At 35.5% G+C, this 23,043-nt stretch overlaps 1 protein-coding gene across 3 annotated transcripts in view; it reads right to left on the reverse strand.

Moving 5' to 3' along the window:
• The window catches only part of GPR174 (G protein-coupled receptor 174), a 59,130-nt gene that overhangs the window by 35,856 nt on the left and 231 nt on the right, over positions 1-23,043 (reverse strand). The window contains exons 2-3 of one of the 3 annotated variants that reach the window (XM_014545035.1): positions 22,840-22,944; positions 12,245-12,337 (exon numbers count right to left, since the gene is read on the reverse strand). The gene's annotated coding sequence lies outside the window, so the exon portion shown is untranslated. Of the gene's footprint in view, positions 1-12,240; positions 12,338-22,839; positions 23,004-23,043 lie in introns of those variants that run through there. The other 2 variants (XM_014545034.1, XM_014545033.1) reach the window with 2 other exon arrangements.

The raw sequence follows: 23,043 nt of genomic DNA on the forward strand, positions 1-23,043 counted from the left end.
GATGAATAGCAAGAACCTACAACCAAGATTACTCTACCCAGCAAAGCTATCATTTAGAATTGAAGGTCAGATAAAGAGCTTGATAGACAAGAAAAAGCTAAAGGAGTTCATCACCACTATACCAGTATTACATGAAATGCTGAAGGGTATTCTATAAGAGGAGGAAGAAGAAAAACGTAAAGATAAAAAAATTATGAACAACAAAGTGATAACAAATACATATCTATCAACAAGTGAACCTAAAAATCAAATGAATAAAAAAATCTGATGAACAGAATAGACTGGTGAATGTAATAGAATCAGGGGCATGGAAAGGGAGCAGACTGACAATTCTCGGGAGGAAGGGGTTGTGGGAGGTGCAGGAAGAGATTGGACAAAGAGCTTACACTTATGGACGAGGTCAGTGAGGGGCAGGGAGGCCTGGAGTGGGGTGGGAACCTGGTGGAGTGGAGCTATGGGGGGGGGAGAGGAAAATCTGTAATAATCTAAACAATAAAGATTTTAAAAAATATTAGCAAATTGCATTTAGCAATACGTTAAAAAGATCATACAACATGACCAAGTGGGATTTATTCCAGGATTCAAGGCTGGTACAATATCTTCAAATCAATAAATGTGATACAACACACTAACAGACAGCAGTACAAAAATCACATGATCTAATCTTTATCATTTCCTTTCAAAAATCACCAAGTGATGCAGAAACATTTGACAAAACCTAACACCATTTTTTTTATACAAACTCTCAGCAAAGTGGGAATAGAGGTAACTTACCTCACCATAATAGATGCCTCATATGACAAACCTAGAGCCAACATTATACTCACTGTGCAAAAACTAAAACCATTTTCCCTAAAAACAGGAACAAGACAGGGATGCCCACTTTCACCACTCCTGTTCAACATAGTACTGGAAGTGCTAGCCATAGTGATCAGAAAAGAAGAAGAAATAAAAGGCATCCAAATGGGAAAAGAAGTAAAACTGTCATATTTGCAGATGACATGATATTGTACATAGAAAATCCTAAAGACTCCACCAGGAAACTACTAAACTTAATAAATGAATACAGCAGTGTAGCAGGATACAAAATTAACACCCAGAAATCAATGGTATTTTTATACACCAACAATAAACTCACAGAAAGAGAAACTAAGAAACAACCTCATTTACCATTCCAATAAAAAAAAGATACATAGAAATAAACTTAACTAGGGAGGTAAAAGACCTGTACTTGGAAAACTACAGTTTGAAAAAAGAGATAGAGGAAGTTATAAACAAGTGGAAGAATATACCATCTTCATGAATTGGTAGAATCAACATCATTAAAATGCCCATACTACCCAAAGCAATCTATAGATTCACTGCAATCCCCATTAAAATAACAATGGCATATTTCACAGATCTAGAACAAACTCTCCAAAATTTACATGGAATAAAAAAAGACCCAGAGAGACACAGCCATCCTGAGAAATAAGAACAAAGTTGGAGGGATCACAATACCAGATATCAAGTTATATTACAATGCCACTATTCTCAAAACAGCCTGGCACCAGCACAAGAACAACACATAGACCAATGGAACAGAACAGAAACAACCTCATTTACCATTCCAATAAAAAAAAGATACATAGAAATAAACTTAACTAGGGAGGTAAAAGACCTGTACTTGGAAAACTACAGTTTGAAAAAAGAGATAGAGGAAGTTATAAACAAGTGGAAGAATATACCATCTTCATGAATTGGTAGAATCAACATCATTAAAATGCCCATACTACCCAAAGCAATCTATAGATTCACTGCAATCCCCATTAAAATAACAATGGCATATTTCACAGATCTAGAACAAACTCTCCAAAATTTACATGGAATAAAAAAAGACCCAGAGAGACACAGCCATCCTGAGAAATAAGAACAAAGTTGGAGGGATCACAATACCAGATATCAAGTTATATTACAATGCCACTATTCTCAAAACAGCCTGGCACCAGCACAAGAACAACACATAGACCAATGGAACAGAACAGAAAACCGAGAAATTGATACAAGCCATTATGTTCAATTAATGTTTGACAACAAGGCAAGAGCATACAATGTGGGAAGCTGCCTATTATCTTCACTAGCAGAGAGGTGTGAACAAGGAACCTGGAAGGCTGGTGATCCTTGAAGCCCTGGCAAAGGTCAGAGCTGTGCACCCACTGTTAGTCCAGACAATGGTAGCTGAAGCAACTTCCCCATTTATTATTATGTAAATCCTTGCTGATGGGCTAGTCTGCCTGTTACTGGAAATTGCCTGCCTAAGGGCTATGGGTGTATCCCAAACCCTAAGGGCTATAGGTGTATCCCAAGCCAATAAAAGGTTGACCAGGCCTGAGCACCGGTGGAAGTCCTTCCCCTTGAGTTGGACTTGCCTGCCTGGCCCCCCAATATTTCCAAATTATTATTTCTTGTCTTGTATCTTTCATTTGCGTGTGGCCCTCTTCCAGATCCTGAACCCTGAACTACGTGGGACGTGGGGGAACAAACCATACACAATACAATGCGGTCAAGACAGTCTCTTCAGTAAATGGTGTTGGGAAAACTGGACATATCCATGAAAAAAAAATGAAACTAGATTACCAACTTACACCATACACAAAAATAAACTCAAAATGGATAACAGACTTCAATGCAAGACTGTAAACCATAAAAATCTTAGAAGATTCCATACGCAGCAAAATCTTAGTTGTATTTCATAGCAATATGTTTATTGATACATTTCCTAGGACAATGGAAACTAAGGAGAAAATAAACAGATGGGAGTACATCAAAATAAAAAGCTTCTGCACAACAAAAGAAACCATCAACAAAATAACACGAGAGCCCAGTGCATGGGAGAACATATTTGTGAATGTTACATCTGGTAAGGGTTTAATTTCCAAAGTTCATAGGGAATTCATGCAACTTAACAAAAGAAAGATAAATAATTCAATCAAAAATGGGCAAAGGACCTAAATAGATATTTTTCGAAAGTGGACATACAGAAGGCCAAGAGGCATATGAAAAAATGCTCAAAGTCACTAATCATCTGAGAGATACAAATAAAAAAACAACAACAATGAGATATCACTTCAAACTTTTCAGAATGGCTATCATCAACAAATCAACAAATGACAAGTGCTGACGAGGATATGAGAAAAAGGAACCCTCGTGCATTGCTGGTGGGAATGCATATACTGGTAGCCTATGTGCAAAACAGTATAGAGTTTCCTCAAAAAACTAAAAATGGAACTCCCATTTGACCCAGTAAACCCACTTCTAGGAATATATCAAGAAATCTGAAAGACCAATCAGAAAGGATATATGCACCTCTATGATCATAGCAGCACAATTGACAGTAGCCTAAGTGCCAGCAGATGAGTGGATTAAAAAACTGTGGTACAGCTACACAATGGAATACTAAGCAGTGGTAAAAAGAAAGAAATCTTACCATTTGCAACAGCATGGATAGACCAGGAGAGCATTATGCTAAGCTAAATAAGTCACGGAGAAGGGTAAGTATCACACGATCTCACTCATTTGTGGAATATAATAAACAACATAAACTTATGAACAAAAATAGATCCAGAGATATAGAAGCATTGAACAGACTGTTAAACCTCAGAAGGAAGGCAGGGGAGGATTGGTGGCGTTGGTGGATATAGATCAACCAAAGAACATTTGTATACATATAAGCATAACCAATGGACACAGAAAATCGGAGGGTGAAGGCCTGGGCTGTGGGCCAGGGGCAGGCTGGTGGAGGTCAATGTGGCCATAAGGGAACACATGTAATACTTTCAACAATATTATGAAATAAAATAATAAAATAAATAAAATATAAAATAAAAGCAGAATATATATACATTTGGTTTTGTTTGTTTCTTTCCTTTTTTGCAATGTATAGTATGAGTTGAAAAGTATGTATAAAGGCCAGAACATCCCTTTTTGCCCAAAATCTTTTGCAAATTATCTTAGAGAAATACTAAGAACTTCTACTTTTGGTTGAGTCAAAGGACAGAGTGGCACCTTCTAGCTAAAATAAATAGAGAAGCAAACAAGAAATCTCATCTGGCAAATGCAAATTTTTCATGCCTTTCTGTCACAGTGTCAGTAATACCCAATAATATTTCCGGAGGAACAAAATTCATATTTATCTCTGTTTGCAACATTTTGACATGAGTAATAGCCCTACTTCCTTTTTGTGTTAAATAGCATAACTTTTTTTATTTTAGAATACCATATTTCTGCAGATATCTTTATCAGATACAGTTTGAAGCATATCAGGCACTTATGAAAAATCCTCCAAGTGTCCACATTATGATGGCCTAAAAACTGACATTCAAAGTTCTATTTTCTCTTTCTAGCCAGATCTCAAATTATACTTTTCAAAATGCTCTAGGCTTCCACACTGCCAGGCTGTCCTTGAATATATCATGTACCCAGATATCTCTGTGTGTTTGTTTTTAATATATTTTCATTGATTTCAGAGAGGAAGGGAGAGGGAGAGAGAGAAACCAATAATAAGAGAGAATCCTTGATCGGCTGTCTCCGGCACACCTCACATTGGGAATGGAGCCTGAAACCAGTGTATGTGCCCTATCTGGGAATTGAACCATGACCTCCTGGTTCATAGGCTGACTCTCAATCACTGAGCCATGCTGACAGGGGGATCTCTCTGTTTTGTTTTTTTATTTAACCTACATGTTTTTATGTCCTAGTTCCTCATCCCCACCTTCCCACTTTGATAGGAAAATTCTTGATAAAAAGGAGAATTTTGATGATCTCATACCCTCCCCCAAGTCTTCCTTGAGTCACTCAATTTGAAATTACCTCTCTTTCATTTGACTTCCCACAGCATATTGCTCATATCTCTCCTATAGCCTAATATGTTTCATCCTGTCTGATAGCATAATCATCCATATATCCACCAGATTATAAGCTTATTGAGAGTAGGGATTCTGTCCTAATCATGTGTGTATCTCTCACAACACTTAGAGCAGACTTATCTACACTAATAAAAGAGAAAAATGCAAATTGACCATACCTTCATGACACCCACCAGCCAATCAGGAGTGAGTATGCAAAATAACCCAACAAACATGGTGGGTTAATTTGCATACACAGGCACCGAGCGGCCGGGGGCGGGGCGGGATGCTTGAGTCATCACCATGGCGATGACACAGGCATACAGCACCACCCCAGCCGCTCTGGGCCTCTGGGCAGTGTGAGAAGGCAGAAAGGCAACTCTGGGCCAGAGCGAAGGCAGTGCCAGCAGCCAGGGGAAGGAAGGCCCATTCTTGCACAAATCTTCATGCATTGGGCCTCTAGTATTAAATAGATGCCCATTAGCAGACATTTAGGAAATATTTGTTAAATAGTTAGTACAAATCTCTCAGCATGTTTTCAAAAACATTCTTAAAATTTTCCAGTTCTGTGTAATTTTTGCAGTTCTTATTTAAATATTCTTTAAGTTATAAAATCTAAACACATATTTAGTAATTTATAGGTATTGTTTTAATTATTTATATTGGTCACTGAAAAGCATTTGGAGATTGCAGAGGCTACTTTTTAAAGAACTTTCCATTTTTATTTACTGAGAATTATAACTATTTTTCTTTATAAAATTGTCTATTTTCTCAACAGGAAAATTTGCTCTTTCTTATCGATAAACTGCCAATGAATAAAATAGGTGCTCTGAATGCCATTCATTGAACTAATTAGAATTTTCTCAATGGTTACCCCCAAACAATCATGATATATTAACTAAATGTTTGGGAATAAAATTGAAGAAACAAAGAGAAAACACATCTTCACCATAACAGTGGTTCCCACTAGCTTAATGTCCATTTGACATTTTAAAAATTACCCAACTATAAATTACCCATATTTATCTGCAATCTATAATCTAAGCCTTAGATTCTAAGGCATAGAGCAAGACTCAAAACACACTTGTTGCCTTTTTAAAAAGTCTGAACTCCTGAGAATATATATTTAAGCAGCCACATGGTATTATGATAAAAAGAAGTGCAAATAAAAGTCAGTTTTAAAAAGGTTTCACCTTCTCACCACACACACACACACACACACACACACACACACACACACACACACTCAAATGGAGTACAGCACACTTCTTTGTGGCAATGTGGTGCTATTTTTACTTTCTCCACCACAGCCTGCTGCCTTTTTATGGCAGGAAATGACAAGTCCTTCCCCTACATAGCCAGGGAACACAGCAAGTACCTGAAAGTATATTGAACAGGCACTGGTCCCCCAAATGTGCAGCTGTAAAAATATTATATATGTTTTCTTATTAAATTTACCTGCTTTGCTCACTTTTATTTCTGACATAGGCCAAGAGCTTACCTCACTATGTCATTATCTACTCAGAGAGCAAAGCTGGACTCTTGGATGCCTTTAGGCCTAGGAAATTATTTTGGCCCAGGGTGAGCTTAGACATAATTTAAGCATAGGCTTGTTATTTATTTCTTTATAATTACTTTCCCTTAAATGCATTGTTTTGAAGGCTAAAGAAAACACTGTTTCTAAATATATAGCATTACATCTTTGCAGTAGAAAAGTCTAAAATCAAATACCTACATCCCCACTTCAAAAAATTAGAAGAAGAGCAAATTAAACTTAACCAAGTGGAAGGTAGTAGATAATGTAGATAACAGCAAAATAAATTAAAAAGAGAAAAATAATAGAGCAAATCAATGAAGCAAAAATCTGTTGTTGTTTTTTCAAAGTTTAATAGAATTGGCAAATCTCAAGCATGGCTGACAAAGAAAGGAAAAAGCAATAACAAAAATCAGCAATGTCTGAAATGAAACAAAGGATATCACAAAAAAAGATGATAATAATAAAGAATAATAAGAAAACATTAGAAATATCACTACACATAAATTTAATATCTTAGAAGTGGACCCATATCATCAAAAGCATAAACTACCACCACTAACCCAATATGAGATAAATAATTTGAAGAACCATATTACTAATAAAATATTCTATCAAACTTTTAAAGAATTAATATCAATTCCTTACAACCTGTCAGAAAATAGATGATAGAACACTGCTCAACTCATATTATGAAGCCAGTGTTATTCTGATATCCAAGACAGACAAAGACTGAACACAAAAAAAGAAAAAAATAAATAAGCCAAGCTGGTGTGGCTCAGTGGTTGAGCATCAACCTAGGAACCAGGAGGTAATGGTTTGATTCCCAGGTTGTGGGCTCAATCCCCAGTGTGGGGGCGGGAGGGGAGGAGCCAGCCCATTGATGATTTTCTCTCATCATTGATCTTTCTATCTCTCCCTCTCTTTTTTTCTCTAAAATCAATAAAAACATATTTAAAAATAAATAAAACTATAGGCCAATATTCCAGTGAATATAGTTGCAAAAAATACATATTATCTATAATTTATTTAGACAAGGCTTCACAGATGGCATTTTAAGAAGGTTAAAACAAAAGGCTAGTATTCTTAAGGGCAAATTTATCTAAAACTGAGAACTTTCTCTTTCCCTGTCTTTCCCAATATTGGGGATATCATTGATATCACTAATAACTGAAAGTTTTATTTTTTAATTGAATTTATTGGGATGACATTGCTTCTCCAAACCATACAGGTTTCAAATGTACAATTCAATAAAACTTCATTTGCTCACTTTATTGTGCACCTGTTGCCCCAAACAAAGTCTCCCCTGCCCCTGATTCTCTCCTCTGCCTCCAATTTAGACTACTACTTGTTTCATATAACCTTCACTGTAACATTGTTCTGATCTACATTATTTTTTTGCTTAGTCCTAGCTTTATCTGACTTTCTTAATTATTCTCACAACCTCTCCAACAGACTATGCCATCAACATATCCTACATACCACACCAAGGTATTCATTACCCCCAAAGAATCTCCTTTGCTTAGGAGAATGAATGGTATTCTTTATTTGGAACCTCTATAGCTAAGAAAAGTCATCCAAGAAACACAACATAACACACTAGTACATATTATCTTCCTGGACTCCATAAGTGGTTTGAAAGTTTAGAACATGGGATTTCCCATAGTGATAATATTTTTTAAAAATAAACATTAGAAAGAAAACATCCAAATGAGTTTTCCCTCCCTAAACTGTCACTTTGATGTGTTTTTTTTTATTTTTTTTTCACTTTATTTAGTTTTTAAAATCCTCACCCGAGGATATTTTCCCATTGTTTTTTTAGAGAGAGTGGAAGAGTGAAATATCAATGTGAAAGAAACACATCAATTGATTGCCTCCTGCAAGAGCCCTGACCAGGGCCTGGGCAATGGAGGAGCCTGAAACCGAGGTATGTGCCCTGAAATCAAATCTAAGACCCTTTAGTCCACAGGCCTATGATCTATCCACTGAGCCAAACTGGCTAGGGCAAAGCTGTCACTTTGAAAGGCTACATGCTTATTTCAATTATACTCCTACTATTAAGGAAAATTTTGGAATTCTCTTTTAAAATTCTACTTTACAGCCTGCATCATATACTCCGCAATAATCTCCATGGTGACAAATCTTTGTGGGGTTTTATTGTTGTTGTTGCTGTTAATCCTCATCCGAAAATATTTTTTCATATATTTTTCAGAGAGTGATAGGGAAAGAGGGAGGAGAGAGAGAGAGAGAGAGAGAGAGGGAGGTGGTTGCCTCCTGCACACCTCTGCAATCTAGGTATGTGCCCTTGACTGGCAATGGAACTCTCAACCGTTCAGTGCACAGGCCTATGCTCTAATAGCTGAGTCACACCAGCCAGGGCCAAATCTTTTTATTTTAAGGGTAGTTAAATTTTGGGATATAATCAAATGTCATTTAGAACCAAGACTGAACAATGAAGTTAAGGATGAAGAAGACAATAAATGGGGGATAAATGGTGGTAGAAGGGGACTTGATTTGGGGTGGTAAACACACAATACAATATACAGAAGATGTATTGTAGAATTGTACGCCTGAAACCTGTATAATTTCATTAGCCATTGTCACCCCAATACATTCAATAAGAAAATAGAAATACCGTTTGTGTTCAAAAGCAAGGTATGTTAAGGTATGACCATACTGTGTTGACTCATTTTTCTTTTTTTTTTTAAAAAAAGACTAATTTTTCATGATAAGCTCAAGTCAGTATCAAAGATAACTCCAAAGAACAAATTATGAGAACATTTGGTGAAACACAGCATCACTAGGGTAAGCAGATATCTTTGGAAAGTGATCATTTGAAGTTAAAAATTACTTGAAAGTATAAATATTGATGTATTTATTTAAATTAGTCTTAGCAAAGGCAACTTAGTGTAATGAAACTATGAGATTGAGAGTAAGAAGTCTTGAGATCTTCCAACTCTGTCATTGACTGTCTTATGTTGGGCAAGTCAATTTTCCTAGGCCCTCATTTCTTCTTTTAAATATGTAGGTTAAACCAACTAACCTTTAAGGACTCTTTTAGCTTTAATATTTTGTCATTTTACTCTGATTTTTAAATAGCCCTAGAATTTCATGTTGTATACATGTTCCCATTTACATGTATATGTAATTATTGCATACTATGCAAATATTGTATAAATAATTAGGCCTCATTTGTATTTGGCAAAAGCATTGCCTCTGCAGTCAGTCTTTTTGAATTGAAGTTCAGGCTTTGCCACTGACTGCCGGTATGACTTGAGCAAACTACTTGGTACAAATTGGTAGTTACAAAATAGTCATGGAGCCCAACCAGTGTGGTTGAGTGTCATATCATGAACTGAGAAATAGCAGGTTCCATTCCTGGTCAGTGCACATACCCAGGTTGCAGGCTCCATCCTCAGTAGGGGGCATGCAAGAGGCAGCCAATCAATGATTGTCTCTCATCAATGTTTCTATTTCCCTCTCCCTCTCCCTTCCTCTCTCTAAAAAAAAAATCAATAAAAACATATTTTTAAAAATTAGTCATGGAGATGTAAAGTTCAGCATAGGAAATATAGTCAATGATATTGTAATAACTATGCATTGTGCCAAGTGGGTACTTAAATTATTGGGGGGTCTCACTTTGTAAATTATATAACTATCTAAGCACTATGCTATACACAATATAAAATAACATTGAGTGTCAACTGTAATTGAAAATAAAATAAAAAGATTCTCTATCTAAACAATCTCATTTGCAAAATGAGTGCCTACCTCTATGAGTATTTAATAAGTTAACATTTCTAAGTTTTGTTAGTGTTATATAATTGTACTAATTAAAATGAATAAATTCTTATCATTTTAATCATTGTAAAATAATTATATGCATACATAAATTCTGGCCCCCCATAAGCGATTGCAGCTAATGTTTCCAGAAGGAAATAATTCAAACAAATTACATAGGTATATTTTTATCCTTATTAATAAAATATATATATTGTTATTATTTGTTTTGTCTTTCTGTTTGTTTGTTAGTAGTAGTGGTTGTGTATTTCGCTTTCTCTTAAGCCTGAGTTTGCATCATGATTAGGAACTTTAATGGCTATTAATAAATTAAAATGCATTGAATTTCCCTCAGTTAATTTGAATTTTGTATCACAAGAGGTATTCAGTCTCCATCAGCCCTTTAATTTGTTAATACCTCCAAAGGAGGTATAGTTCTTTACTTGAGCCAACCCATAATTACTTTTGACAATAGAAGTATGCTATTAGTTATGTAGGCTACTCCACTGAGTATTAATCATTAATTTAGGAGTGTTGTAAGCATAGTATGCTTCAGACAGGTGCCTGATTTTTTTCTCCTTATTTCACTGAGCTCTCCTAATATAATTATCCTGATTACATCTTGGAATAAATATTTCAAGTGGTCTTGAACAGAAGCGCTTTTCCTTTTTATGGGAAAATGCAAGTAGAAAAAGGATGGAGTGGCTTCAAGATATACATAAACTCTTATATAAAACTAGCGGCCCAGTGCACGGATTCGTGCACTGGTGGGGGGGGATGTCCTACGGGGTTCGGCCCACTGTGAGAGCGCCGCTCATCCTGGTCAATCAAGTGGCTGTGGACCCACCCTGACCACCAGGGGGCGGCTCCTGCATTGAGCATCTACCCCCTGGTGGTCAGTGCACATCATAGCGAATGGTCAACCGGTCCTTCTGCCGTTTGGTCACTAGGCTCTTATATAGAGAGATATTTAAGTTAAACACACACACTCTGTCTTAACATACAGAGAGTATTGTACTATAAGGAGTTATATCATTAAAATCCTGACCTCTTGATTAGGGATATAACTGAATGTGACTATTCTCCATATTTAAGTGATATGTACAGTTATTTTGTTCATGATTTTTTAAACTGAGCCCTAATATTAGACAAATCCCCTTTCAATATTTAGATATCTAAAATGGTGCTACAGTAATACAGTTCTCCTAAGAATAGGCACCCATGAAAAGGAGCTAAAAACAAACTTAACAAACAATTCCTTTTCTCAAAATCTACATCTTTCAAATTTGTCCTTAGATAATGTCTTAAGACTCATTGAATTTTTAGGTTACTAATCCATGAATAAACACTTGCCTAAAATCCATGTGATTCAACTACAACTACTATAGTCTTCCTTCTCAGCAATGTCATCCAGTTCCTCAAAACACACACACACACACACACACACACACACACACACACACACACACACACAATTCTCTACTATATGAAAAGAGTGGCCAATATGTGCTGAGATTTATATATGTATCCTAAAAGATTAGCATTGAAATCATTTGTGTAATCTGTATATAGACTTACTTTCAAAATGAGAATAAAGGATCGGATAAGGTGAGTGACACAAAATTTAAGGAATTGCTAAAAAAACTCAGTAATAAAGATACAAATATTTTAGAGCAATGTTTTTTTTTTAAAAAAATCAGAATTAATGCAAATCCATGATAGTCATAATATCAAAGTAGTAAATACAAACAAGATCAATATGACTGATTGTTACTTTTCCCTCGGTTCCAATATGACTTGCAGGACACTATGAAAAAAATATTACATTTTATCAAATACTCCAGAAACCACAGGCTTTCATGTTCTATAGGATTATATTAATGTACTGTGACCTGCCCATTATCTGGTAATCTTTCCAGTGGACAAACAAATTTGTGACAGGTAACTAGTGAGGTCTCTCTGTCCCTGCCCAGGGCCCACAGAACGAAAGAGTACTCTTTCACGGATGATATGAAAACAGAAGTCAAGACCATATTTGAGTACCTACTGTTTTCTCCAGTGCTGGTTGAACTCCTTAATCCAAACAATAAGGTCTCCTGAAGAAGCCATAGGGAATCTGGCTGGATTAATTTATTCATGCCTGAAAGAACATAGAAGAGCTGTGAACAATTGCAGGTTGAAGGAGATTTTCACAGAGGGCTTGGAAACTGCAACAGGTAGAACCTGAGACCCTCAAAATGTATTACCATAGGCAAAAGAGAGTATGAAGAGTTACACTTAGCCCTTAGTAGTAGCAAAGTAGAGTGAGTGGGAATTCCTTTACCATTTGACATATCTCTTTGAATTGGCAGCCTTAAAAAGGGTGAGAGAAGGTAGGAATGTCAGTGGCAAGGTTCACAAGTCACTGACTGCTCAAAAGGAGCTCTTAAGTATGATGAGTTATCTTCGAAAAGCCCCACAGCTTCTAATCAAACTCACAGTACAGTTGAAGGGCAGAAATGAACTTTTTTTTTCTCAGTTGGAGATCTTTTCTGAGGTCTCATGACTACAACTCTTTCATTGTTATTGAATGTACATGAAGGGAGATCCAGTTGACTACTAACTGTCAGCAAAGCTGGTGCTAAGTGGTAAATTATCTTCTATACAAAACTGCCTTATAGGTACCCTTGCAATGTTTGTAGATGGTGTCCTATGTGGGGTGATTTGGGGGCATCAAAAATCATGTCCTACTTCTCTCTGCTCCACTCTACCTAATGATCTCTTGCCAAGTTTTGACCTTATCTCTAATAATCTTCTAATAAAATGAAAATTCTACAAAAGGATTTTTATATTAATCCATCAACTGCAATCAATTACATAAGGTATTTTTCACCATAGAAAGTGGGTGGGAGGAAATACAAAGTGAGATACATTTTACTTGGTAAAATAGGGGAAATATAGGAACCTTAAGGGGGCAATCTTAGGTGGTGAAACATAGTAAAATTATCTGAAAAACCAGATTTTATCATTAGAGTTTACAGGGAATTATATAAAAGGGAAGAGAGGACAATTAAATAGAAGGCAGGCAATCAACTTAATAGTCTAAACAAATATGCTTCAACCTAGTCCTTTCAACAATCTCTACGTCATTTCATTTATTATATTTCATGAACAAGAGTTAAGCAAGATATCAAAAAATAGGTTTCAGTTTAGGGGTCACTTCATCAATTTCTTCTAGAACAGCCATATACACTACAGTCATTCTGTTTTACTTGCATTTTGTTTAATCTCCCAAGGCAGGTCACTTGGTAGAAAGCTGATAGAAAGTGGGTGTATAGGGAAAGAGCGCTGGTCAGAGACATAAGCTTCTAGTCTTGACCTTATCACTAATTAGTGGTGTTACCTTGGTAATGTCTGTTCTAGCACTAGGCCTCAGTCTTTCATCTGAAAAAAATGAAGTTGTACTAAGTTATTCCTCAGATTCCTTTGAGTTCTGATAGTCTAAGTCTAGTAGAAAGTTTGAACTGGTAGATAAGCCCACTATTATGTAAAATGTGGAAAAGATATGAAGAAATACTATCTTTCGTTTCCAATGCTTTATCAACTCAGGTCTGATGAAGAGTTATCAGACCACAAAAATAACTGCCTAATCTCTATATCCAATCCAAGACCCACAGTCTCAGATGCCCTTTCCTGATTAATACAGATTTGTTCCTGTCTTGTTCCCATCAAAACATTCCTTAGGGCCAATGTATCTACTTTCTAGTTCAAAACCACTGCTATTTAATAAATAGGTTTAAGCTAATGCATTAGTGACAGAGAAGTGGAAGATTTTATCCAGGACCTTCAAAGAGAGTGTGCAGGCCTTTTCTCAGAAGCCTTATTTTAAAAAATTAGTGGAAACAAATTGTAGACCCAAGCAGAAAGGAGGACATTAGGGGAGATGTTTTAAGTAGGTTGGATTCCTCATATCATACACTGAACCCTGCTCAGCAGCCTACACATGGACAAGTTCAGTCGGAGCATACTTATTGAGCACCTGGGGCAAAACACTGTTTTCACTGATGAGCCCAAAGTTGACATAGATAGTTATTCAATGGGACTTTTTATAATGTTTTAGTCTCTTTTGATGCTTAGGTCTTTGCAAACAAGGTAACTAAGGACTAGAGAAAGTAAGGAGTTCATCCTGAGTTATATAACAAGTTAATGGCAGAGTGGACTAGAGTCTAAGTTTTAATTCAAAAGCCTGTGTTCCTTTATCCACATCACACTTCCTTCCAACTACACATTCTCTAATATGTGTGTGGATATTTCTCTTCCCCATCTATAGTTACACCATTTGAATGTAAGCCTTACTTATGTTACTAAGTGTATGGAAGCCAATGGTTTTTACTATGTGCAGAAAAAAATCAGCACCTACATATGTCTCTTCCCTATCTCTCCTTACATACAGAAACAGAGACACACAGACATCAATTTCCACTGGCATGCAAGACTGAGATAAAATAACCAAAATGGGACAAATGCTCTTTTTCCTTTTCAACCCCTTTCCTGCTGCTACAATTTTCTAAATTATCAATATAGGAAAAATAAATGAAGTGATGAGATGAGCAATGTCTTGTTGTAAATCAAGTCACTATGTTGGATGTTGCTGGAGATTAAAACAAACAAACAAACAAACAAACAGCATGCTCTGTCTCCTAAAAACCTGTAGACTAGCATCAGTGACACAATATACAAAGCAAGAGAGAAATGAGTGAAATCAATTACTAAATTGAGTAAGTCAAATGCTAAGCTCTATAGAAAGCTGCCATATATTTAGGATACAAACCTTAATGAGGTTGGGATATTTCATATGGCATTTCTAAAGGTAGTGATTTCTCTAATTCATAAAACTCATACTTCCCTTTCTCATGTATTCAGCTGAAAGCCTTATGCATTTAAGCTGCAAGCTTGACCAAGAATAATGCTCCCGTTTACTGAAGGAAATCTGGCAGGTGCAACTTAATTTTCCAAGTGTGATTTCAGTCCAATTACACATAGCATTTTGCAAATTGTACAGAGGAGCTCTGACCAAAAGAATGCAAAGTACCTATTAGGCATCTTGAAGGAGAGATGCCCTCAATCATATGACTAGAGAAACTGAAAAATGAGGAGGCTTACTTGCCTTGTTCAGGTTTATACCCCTAGCCAGTCTCAGAGAAGCATAACTTGAAGCTCAAGCCTGTGACTGTGCCTACTAAAAGTATAATTTCAAAAAGAATTAAGAAATGGATGTCCCAAGACCCTTCCTCTATTTCCTCTTGGACAAGGAAGCATAGACATGGGGTGGGAAGATTGCAGAGAGCAGGAGGATGTGGGGAATAACCAACATTATCAGGAGATAAACTATGCTAAAACCTTGTTCCTGTGTCTGCTTTAATTTTTAACCCAGATTTCTATAGCTGATTGGGTTAGCTAAACTTAAGTATGAGAGCTAAATTGCAGTTAATTATCTCTGTAATGTAGCCATGGATTGCACTCTGAACCTGGGATGGGAATTCCATATCTCAAGTTCTTGGTCTTAAGGAAAAATGACTCATAAATATAAATATAGCTCTACACGCTTATGTTTGGTGTGTAACATTGTGTATGTGAAGAATATCATAATTTTCCCTCCAATTCTGATACTATATAGCCAATATAAAGTGCAGTAGGAGGCCAGTTGACAAGTATACATATAAATCAATTTATTTCCCCAGACCTATTTAGGAGAATTTCTGTGTACACTTTCCTTGCGTTGATTTTAACTTACATCTAAAATCACATATTCTGTTCTAGTTTGTGATATAGCCTTACATGTGGAATTCAGAACCTTTGTTCCAATCTTAGCATAACATAGATTAAGTTAGGTATAAAAAACTTTTTTTTCCAAATGTCTAGTGTGATATCCTTTTTGCAACACATCAATTTAGTGTGATCATGGCGACCCTCTGTTTAAGGCAAAATACGTTAAGTCATCAACACATACTTCTTCTAAATCCCTACTTTATAGTCAGATTTAAGTAAATAAGCTCCAAGCGGGCTAGGGCTATACCTTATATAACTCCTATTATTACCCTTCTGCACTGAAAAAAATAGTAAACATACTATAAATACTGGTTAAAGAGAATTAAAATGTTTCATTTATTCTTTGTATGATCCCCCTTTTTATCCACTTTATTCCATATTTTATGTGTTTTATCACCATTTCATTTTCTAGGTCATCCACCCTAAATCTAGTAAAAATAAAACCGATTTTTAAATAATTGTATACTAATTCTCTCTGTTATAAACTCTTCTGATTCTCAAATGGAAAAGGACAAAGTAGTGAAATATGGCTTTATCATATAGAGACAGCATGGCATGATGGAAAGAGCTTTGATAATCAACAGAACTGAGTTTGAAAGTCAACTAAGGCAGTTAGTTATACAACTTTGTGAAAGTTATTAAGTCCCTTAACATTGGTCTCCTCATCTATCATCTATAACACAGGGGAAATTAAATAGAATTATTCTCAAAATATGAGATCGTGCCAAATGCTTAGTATTTCATCAGTGCACAATAAATAAGAATCATTATTATCTTTGAATATAAGGAAACTCAAAATCAAAGTTACAGGCAGTATTAGATATGTTTCTAAAATATTTCTAACAATTTCTCAAATGTAACACCACATGAAAAAGATGGGGAAAATATTACCTCTCTATCCACTATATTAAAGTAACACACATATTGGAGATCCCACAGCATCTGGGGAGGAGTCAGCATGAGTAACCATCATGCCCATATTCTCCAGATATTGGTTTAACCAAGGTTTTTACTCTGATTATATATGTTTGGCCCAAGTTCCAGTAAGAGAGTAACTTATAACGCAGAGTAATAAAAAAGTAATATATTTTCCCTATTGGACCATGTCAGAGGAATTTTCAAATTTACTGATTCCAAGAGGTCAGGCAGCTTTAAATTTCATGAGTAATCCCCACCCCAGGAAAGAATTAGACACAGAGATGACATTTTTCAATGTTTAATTATTACAACTTTAACTTAGAACCAAAATGGTTATTAACAAGTATTTCTATGTCAAATATGATTTAGGTCATACTCTTTAAATTCTGAGAAATAACACTGTTCTCTTTGCAGATTGCAAAATGTCTTCTTCTTAGTGCTTTGCTTAATCAAATTTCATGGTCCAAAATTGAGGGAAGTTTACTGTATCCTCTGTGACCAAAAGGATCTTTAATCAAGTGGCCAGAGCAAAGCTGAGTAGCCCCAAATCTAATGGATGTTCCCCACTCTGGATAACTGGAGCCCAAATCTTCTTTCCCTGGTTAATCTGGATTGGTTATCAATATTAGTCACTTCACAGCTTGTCATATTCAAACTGTGCTTCAGTGAGGTAGCTTTATTATATCCACTGATAAGAAATTAATCATTTTTCTTCTAAGTTATGATAAGCTTTTGGAGGTTATCCAAGGGTCCTCAAACTACGGCCCACGGGCCACATGCAAATACAAATATTGTATTTGTTCCCATTTTGGTTTTTTGCTTCAAAATAAGATATGTGCAGTGTGCATAGGAATTTGTTCATAGTTTTTTTTAAAAACTATAGTCCGGCCCTCCAACGGTCTGAGGGACAGTGAACTGGCCTCCTGTTTAAAAAGTTTGAGGACCCCTGTAGACTTTCAGAGGGAAAGGCATTGCTTTACGAGATGCTTTGATAGGGACTTGTGCCTGCTCTTGATAAAAACCAAATATTTCCATTGTTGGTTGTGTTTTTCTTCAAAGAGACTAATGCCAGTTCAAGTGACTGGAATTTTTTATATCAAATTAGTTTTATGAAGTAGTAGAAATCAGTAACACCTAGTTTTAACTCTAACATTCTTAGGAAAAAAGATAAGCCTGTTAGTATTTTCATAACTAAAATATATTAAGATGAAGGGGAAACAAGTTTTAAACAATAATTTAAAACAACAAAATAATCAGATCCTGATCAAAATGGACCGAAGAATATAAAAGAAGGGTGTTATTATTATTATGAAAATGTGGGAAGAAAGATCCAAATAATTTTACTTAATTTTAGAATATTAAATAACTGAAATATTTGGTATAAAAATTAATAAGGACCAGGAAAATATAGATTTAAAAACCACCTTTGCAGGTCCCTATTACCCAAACCAAAAATATTATTTCTAAACTTACAAATTTAAACTATCCAGGTAAGTTGAGTAAAACAGTAACAGAATAGCACTGTGTCTACTGAAAAAAAGTTTGTTTATTGGACATGGATTATACTCTTCCTCTATCTGCAATAACTGAATTACTTGGAAAATCATTAACTTATCTTTGTGAGAGGCATACGTGAACATAATTTCATATCTTAGAGCAATTCTAATAGAATTATTTATAAAATATATCCATCTTTGTTGCATCATTTTGCTTAAAGATAACACCAGTGTTTTGTTTTAGACTCTTTACAAATATGTCCAGTACACATCCTTGATTCTTACGTATGCACAATATATGTCAAGTTGGTAAATGTGCATTAGTTTCAAAAACTTAATTTTTCCTCGAAGAATAGAGAAAGAGCTCTTCGACATTTTATAGTTAATTTAGTATACACAATGTTTCTGTAATTTAAAGCCACTGTCTTACTACTTCATTTGCCACTAATCAGAGCGGCTTTATTATATCTGTTGATGTGACATTAATCATAAAAAACAAGAAAACACGTCCTTTTGCACTTTTGGAATTAAATGGGTTTAAAATAACACATCTAATATGTAATAAATCTTCTAAACGTGATTCATTTTCAGCACACCATTTGGTCTGACACTGCAACATAGAGTAGTCACTGGAAATATCAGGGTGGGGGAGCACTTTGTAAAGTAGATAATTGTCTAACCACTATGCTGTACACCTGAAACTAGTACAAAATAATATTGAATGTTAAATAAATAAATAAATAAATAAATAAGTTTGTCTTAAAAATGTAAAAATCAAAAAAGGGTAGCCACACAGGAAAACATATTTTTAGTTTTGAAGAAGCAGTTCATAGGTTAACTTGTGTCATTTAAAAAATATTAAGCCTGGCTGGTGTGGCTCAGTGGTTGATCATCAACCTACGAATCAGGAGGTATGGTTTGATTCCCAGTCTGGACACATGCCTGGGTTGTGGGCTCGATCCCTGTAGTGGGTGTGCAGGAACCAGCACATCAATGATTCTTTCTCATCATTGATATTTTTATCTCTCCTTCTCCCTTCCTCTCTGAAATCAATAAAAAATATATTTTTAAAAATATTAATACTCCAAACATTAAATAAGTATCATTATGGTTACCCTATAAATATCTTGTTAAAATTGTTTTATCATATACAAGTAAATCACCATGTAAAAAAATATCTGGTAACATGTTTATTACATTATGAGAAATAACCAAATCTGATTTACTAAGTAAAGCAGAAAAGAATTTTAGCTAAGTAATGGTAATTATAACACTATTAAAGCCTTTTTCTGTTGCTTAGAACATGGAGAAAACTCTGCTATTGTTTTCCATAAATAGTGTGAGATTGACTAAAAGTGTTTTGGAAGAAAAAAAATATATTGCCAAGAAGTAAGGAAGGAGTAGAGGGGCTTTAGACTTGGTAGCAGACATTTGCATATATCTTTGATGCTTAGTGAGATAGTAATTAGGCTGTTGGAAATACAACTGAGCTTGAATGGGCAGCTTTAGCTCATGCTCTGGGCACAACTCAGGCTTCTATGTGACCTACATACTGATTATGGCCAATCGTGTAAACTTTGATTTCCTCACTAGATGATTAGAGTCAGTGAAGTTTCTGGCCCATACCCAAATCTCCAGAGTCTATACAGACTTTATTTTGGTTAATATCCTGCGCTTTTGATTATTTATCAGGAACTCTGTCTGCATGTTGATTCCTGACTGATGCTCATGCAGCCAGCCCTTGCTGAAAATGAAAGTGAAGTCTGTGAAGCACATCCCCCACTCCTAATTGCCTTCCAGTGACTATACCAAGAGAACTCACTTTAATTTTCTAATTGCATATATCACCCTGTCATATAAACAGTGACAATAGTCAAGCCACTAACTGTGGCATCCTCTTCGGGATTCACATACCACCAATTAGTATAGTATTATGCTTCCTCACACTTTATCTTAAGCCCCATATCCATGTTTTTGCTAGGCACATACTCTGTAATCTTGACTGCCTTCTGAAGTCTGAAATCTCCTACACCTCAGGACTTCCTGAATACTATCTCTTGTCTTATAGCTTGACTAAACTGTTGCCCTGCCACTCAATATAGCACCTAAGTATCCAGTATATGGCCAGGTCTGTATTACTGTTGTGTTACATCATTTAGTGTTTATCAATTTGCATTTGGGGATTTTTTTTATGTGGGCACAGTAGGGAAAATTATCTCCTATTCTTGCAATGAAACAGTGGCAGAAACCCCAAATCAAGGTTTGCTAAATTATCAGGACCCTTGGGAACAGCCTTAAGTGTGCCCCTGTTATTGAAAGGTTCTTGAGTGATTTCAATATTACATCTTTTAACATTTCCCAATGAATAATGCATGTCTCTCTTAATCCTCAAGCATTGTTAGGCAATCAGAAGTGAAAGAATTACTAGATGAGGCATCAAAAGACCTAGGCTCTAGCCTTTTCTCTGTCAGAGATTCACAGAAGTACTTGTCCCCATCACTACAACTCTCTGAGCCAACTGTAAAATGAAGGCTGTCAATTTATGTTACTTCCTGAAGCATAAAAGGATCTAACACTCTTTTTTGCCATTCCTTCTGTGAATTAGAGAATTTGAATCTTTTTCTGATCATTTTCCATTCTCTGGCTTGGGGTCTGGAGACTGATTCTTGACACCTATGGCACACAGGAACATTTTTGGGAAGCCACATTAATGGGTAAGGGAAACAGAACTATCTGTGGTATCTCCTCACAGGAATAGGTAGTGGTCAGAAGAAGGAGTCAAATTCCCTTTCTGGTTCAGTGCATCTGATTGGTGCCAAAAGTGCCTATGACAGTAAGGCAAAAAGCATGTCAGTTACCTAGTACAAAGGGTGATAATTGAGTTCATTCATTCGTAATGTCTCTAAGTGGAAATTCAGTGAGGTTTTTGGAGGGGTCAATGTCCTACTTTGTGTTTATTCACTTTTACAATAATCAGAGCCATATTACACTGGCCCCAACAGAATAAATACACTACATTATTCCTGTCTCACAGAAATATTACTGCAAATATGTAGCAAAATAGAGCAGTGCGTGTGTTCACAAGTGCAAAGAACATATCCTGTAATTTAAAAAAAATATCCCCCTCTGACACAAAGGTCTTGGAGGATGGCTTTTATATAATCTAAATAATATTTGCTAGTATGGCTGGTGGAATCTTTCCCTGGGCTTCAAAACTTGAATCCTATCTATAAGATTGATGCCTTTGCCACCATACTTGAGATTTACAGTAGCTTCAGAAAAGAAATACTCCTTGCTGAATGACCCTAAACTCTTTAACCAATAGTAGCTCTGCTAATTGAATAAAATTATAACATTTTTCTCCCTGGAAAGATTAGAGCAGTAAGAAATGAAGTTCTTGCACAATACTGTTGACAGCAGAGAACCAGGAAAGTCATTTGCAATTTAATGCTTGATCATTGTGCGCCATGGAAATCCATATTTTCCTTACTTATAATCTCTGAATGCAGTTCTTAGAAGTTACATGCCATTGATAGCCTCATCTTTGGTTTAAAGTGAGAAGGCACTTTCCTTAATATTTTCTCTTTGAGCACAAAAGAGAAACAACATGCAAGTCAGGAAACAATTTCACTTACATTTTTAAAAAATAAACTAAGTCTATTATAAGTTTCTAAAATGTGAATTTAATCCAATATCAGTTTACATATTGTTGTTTTTAGTGTACTGATTATTCTGATATAGCTTATCTATGAGAAATACAACAACTGTGCCTGCTGTTTTTCTTATTTTCCCTTTCTCTAATTATAAATATTTTTTCTTCTGGATTGTTTTCTTTGAAGGCAGAATCTGTACACCTAACATTGATTACAATTCACTTTACCATAAAAATATGTAACTTATACAAGCTGACATGAATATTCATTCATTTTGGCAAAGGTCCTGAGGCATTACAGATCTCTTATTTTTAATCAGAGCTTATTTTGAAAATAACAAAACATAAATTTAATCATTTTAATCACCCAGCAAATAAAAATATTATCTTTAAAGAATCATATAAAAGAGTAGATTAAAAGCATCCTGCATATTTATGCAAGTAACTATTTAATAGAGTTGGTTAAATTACAAGTGTTCACAGGGCTATTTTATATAATATAAATTGAGCAAAACATTATAAAATACCTCTCTATATCAAAGTTACATTTCTCTAATTTACAGTTACTTCCCATCTCAGGCAGCCAACAATATAATTATTTTTGTTTGTACAAATACCAAGGAAATTATTTTTGGGGATAGTTCAGTTTTATTATATTCACATCACCCTTAGATATAACAGAACCTGGTATGAAGAGAACAGTTCTGTATATCCAGTGTGAAAAGGCACAGATAAGTGCTAATTATGCATTAAAAAAATGGAACCTACCATTTCAGTTTCTTTCTGTTTTCTTCATATGTCTCTAAAGAATTCACGCGGCAGCCACTGCAACAAGGTTGCTACTGATCTGTGTATCAATTCCGGCTCCCTGTTCTAAGAACAACAAATCCAATCCTGCTTCACTACTAGAAAAAAAAAGAGAGAAAAGAAAGAACAAAGAAGGAAAGGAAAGGAAAGGAAAGGAAAGGAAAG

Source organism: Myotis brandtii, unplaced genomic scaffold (genome assembly GCF_000412655.1).
Source record: "Myotis brandtii unplaced genomic scaffold, ASM41265v1 scaffold394, whole genome shotgun sequence".
NCBI classification, from domain to species: Eukaryota; Metazoa; Chordata; class Mammalia; order Chiroptera; family Vespertilionidae; genus Myotis; species Myotis brandtii.